Genomic DNA, 4306 nt, shown 5'->3' with positions numbered 1-4306 from the left:
CTCTCACACACACACACACACTCACACATTCACTCTCTCTCTCTCTCTCTCTCTCTCTCTCTCTCTCTCTCTCTCTCTCTCTAAATCAGAGGTCACACTGAGAAACAACCTTCACTGTAATGAAAAGAGATTAAAACTATGAAATAACGAAACAAACTATCAGAATGAGACCGTGGATTCCAGTCTGGCAACGGTAGGAGACTGCTCCCAGGCTTGCTTCCAACGTCCGATAAATTGCAGACATCAGACACGCTGTTTGCGAGAGTTCAGAAACAAACATGACGTCACGTGGCGAAGGGTCCGTCATAACATCAACATCAGAACAGCCAGAAGCAGAGGTTTTGAAACGCGAACGAGAGGCTGAAGAATTCTGCAAACTTCTTAGATTACCCACAATTCTCTTATGGTTTGGGGCTGTGAAAATTTCCGCCAGAGCTCCACACATGTCCAGAAGAAAAAGCCAGAGTTGCTTTCACAAATTATTATTCCACGCTTTCCACGCATGTGTATGCACCATGCATGTGTTAAACATTGTGAAAGTTGTCGCTCTTTGCGTGGACCAAATTCCCAGTTCCGAAGACACGTCACGGACAATGGCCATCGGCGCCTTAAGCTTCATGCTGTGTGGCTCAAGCCTCTACATCTCCCAACGCTGGGCTTTGATGTTTCGGTTCCAGAAATTCCAAGACCATCTGTGGCAGTACAACCGGAATTTTGGATTTCTCCACGACCTTACAAAGCATAAGAGATTCGTGCTCTTCCTCTTTTCCTGCGGCTGTTTTACCAATATATCGGTTACTTTAGGCTGGCTGGTGTTCGGTATTATAAATCAAACCGAGTTTATAGTGTACCCGTTCAAAGACATTCATAATATCCGCAGTTTGATACTGGGTTCTCTCAATAGTGGGGCTGTTTATTTCATCTCGGGGGTTCCTGTTTTCGGTTTCTTCGTGCTGTACACAGTGATCCTGCACGTGCTAGTTCATGAGTTCAAGGCCACGTCAGAAATCATGAGACAGACGTTGTCTGGTGGAGATGGAGGGCAAATGGAGGTGGAGTTTGATCAGCACAGGTACGTCAGCACACTCACAGGAAGGCTTTTTGTTGTTTTTAAAAAATTTGTTTTTGTTTGTTTGTTTTTTGTTGTATGATTTTAATGAAGGGTAGCGATTTTTCGACGGCATGCCGTCTGAAGATCGTAGTTGTTATTTATACGGCATGCTGTGTGAACATCGGAAGTGATACCTGTACGGTATGCCGTCTTGAGTCTAAAGATCGGAATTGATATTTCGACGGCATAGGCTCTGCTTGAAGTGCATCAATGCAGGAATTGCGTTTGTTTTCCAGGCGACGAGTCGGGTGATCATCCCTACCCAACCCGACCCGACCCGACCCGATCCCATCCGCAAATGGGCACCCTACTGTTGGAAAAAAACCCAGTCTTCTCTCCATTTTGCTTGCCCAAAATAAAGTGTGCATCTCTCACTCTCGTTACAATCACACTAAACATTTCATCATTGTCCATAATGCACAAAATGATAGCAAAGGATAAACATTGTTAACTAAACATACAGGTATCCTAAATTGTATATATAGTGCGTTACTTATGAAAAAGAGATTATAGGCTTAATTATAAATAGTCCAGAAGTTCTGATTGGCTGAATTTATGTGCCGTGGAATTATCACTTCCGATTTTTCGACGGCCTGCCGTATAAATATCCTCTTCCTTTAATGAAACACAATTAGGTCACTGGCTTCTGTGGTGGGGTGGTTAAGCTCTTCGCCCTTGCACCCAGAAGGCGTGGTGAGTTCTATTTTCGAATGCCCTCATCTGTCTGCAGAAATGCTGTATCCCATTAAGCCTGGGTTGGCTCTGATCGAAGTGGCCCGCCTCTTAAATAATTTAAACTGTGTCTCTTGTGGGGCACAACATTTACAATCAATCAGACACAACTATGTACAGTCAAACCCCGATATACCGCCTATCTCGGAGCAGATGTGAAGTTGGCGGTACAGCAGGAGGGGGAAAGGTGGTGGCGGTATAACAAGTTAGCACCGATTGTCACCTTAACTGGTTGTAAACTGGAAAAGACTAGAGATAAACTGTGGCCAGCCTTTTACTCATCTAGTTCTGTCTTGTGCGATTGCCATGCCCGGGAGAAAAACTAGTACCGGTAGCAACCAATGACAGGTGCAGCTCCAGTTGAACTTTCCGTAAATTCAAACTAAACATTTCTGCCTGATCAGAAGCTAGGCTTTATTGCCAAGGACCCCGTAGACATACTTTTTTAAAACTCGATACAAGGCAGCCCGCGGACCATTCGCAAGAGCGTCAGTTCTCACAATTTAAAAGCCCCGTGCCCACCACACTTTTGTTCTTCTGACTGATGTCTGGCGAAGCCATTTTATTATGTTTTGCCGATAGGCGGAGGCAGCGCAATTGTACTAGTTTCTTCAAGTGGCTTTAGAATTTCATTCCGATTATTTATTTTGAAATATTGGCTAAATTCTAAAATAAATTGTATTTTCATAATCAGTGCTAACCAGGAACAAAGCCACAAGAATACCCCAATAGTTATAGGCCGAACTCGCCGCAATGTGTGTTTAACAGAGATTATCAAGCAGCCACATAGTGTGTGTCGTACGCCGTGAGCACTGTGTTCCTCTGGCGGCTGATTCACTGGCGGTATAGCGGGTGAAATTTACTTTAGTTTAAAAATTGCCCGCGCAACTCATACAGTTGGCGTATTGCAGATGGCGGTGTAAAGACACAAATACCGGTGCTTGAATTATGTTGATATAGGCGTTCCTTTTGGTACATTGGCAACATCTGGTTCTATGCAGGGCTGTGTTGTAACGGGGGACGGTATAACGAGGTTTGGCTGTAGTTTCAAATGAGGAACACTTGATTAAGTTGTTGTTAGGTGTTGTCCCTGTTTTGCATCGTTTTGGCTGTGACTGTCGGGTTTTAGTTCCGTTCAAATTTAGGCTCCTTATTCAAGAATTGCAGTTGGAGAATGCAGTAGTGAACCATACTTGTTTTAATATTTTTGTCTGGGTCCACTGTTAGTCCAATTGATGTCAAGCAGAGCTATAATAATACCACCAGCGCTGATTCAAATGCCTAAGACGATGTCCTTTAACTTGGTTCTTTTGGGGAACAGATTAGTTTCCATGACTCTCCACTCTCTGAGCCGTTACCTACTAATCCTAGAAGGACGTTAATTGGAACTCCTGCTTTTTTAGATAATCGAACAGAGTTTAAAGGGACGTTAAAAAGACACCAGACCTTACTTCTGTTTGGGGTTTGCTTTTGGTCTAGCACTTCATGATCACTGTTCAGTCGATACATTTTGTTTACTTCTGGTTGGAAAGTAGGCCTCTCTTTCCCATTCCCTAACGAATTTCAAACGTGTCTGTAAAATTGCTTAACGAGCTGCTTTGCCAAGAAGAATGTTATACCGCCATAACCAAACCAAAACCCAAACCACATCTCACCAGGGCGCGCCACTCGTGTTTGGCTCAGGTCGTGACCTCGTTCAGCCACCAGACACAAATATACGTGGCCTTGACCTTGACCTTCCAGCTGATAAGCTTCTGTTTGTGCGTGTACGGTGTGAGCAGCTGGCAGGCAAGCACAATCATCATCGGATGTCTGACCAGTGTGGGAGTATACATGGTCGTCTCCACCTGTGCGCTCGTTCTTCTGTGGGCAAGAGTTCACACAGCGGTCAGTTACTCTCTCTTACTGTAATCATCATCATCATCATCATCATCATCATCATCATCATCATCATCATCATCATCATCATCATCATCATCATCATCATCATTATCATCCTCATCATTCTCATCTTCAATGTCTTGTCCAGAGTAAGGGCGCCAAAGAGTTCAGTTTGAGTCCTTTCCCTGTGGAAAACTAGTTCATACAAGGTCCAACATCTCGTTCAATTCTTTCCATGTTTTTTTTTCTTTTGGCTTTACCTAACAAAGACTGTAGGGAGGGGGGGGGGGGTTGGGACAGTAGTAGTAGTCACAGACAGACCATTGCAGACTGCCGTCGTCCCTTTCCTGTGCAGCTGCTCCATATTTTATTGTAGCACCGGTGTATGGCTTTAGGACTTTTAGATAAAACTGTTTTGACGAACAGAATGGAACAAGCAAATTATAATTTATCAGGACAGAGAGGGACGAAAAGATAATAGATATGTGACCCTTATTTCCCTTGACATCTTACTCTTGAGACTAAAATACTATTGTTGGTGTAAATACTGTTCTGCGAATGTCTGAGTCATATTCAACTCCA

This window comes from Aplysia californica, unplaced genomic scaffold (genome assembly GCF_000002075.1).
Source record: "Aplysia californica isolate F4 #8 unplaced genomic scaffold, AplCal3.0 scaffold00018, whole genome shotgun sequence".
Lineage (NCBI taxonomy): Eukaryota > Metazoa > Mollusca > Gastropoda > Aplysiida > Aplysiidae > Aplysia > Aplysia californica.
The sequence above is the reverse complement of the archived record's forward strand: the minus strand, read 5'-3'. Positions refer to the sequence as shown.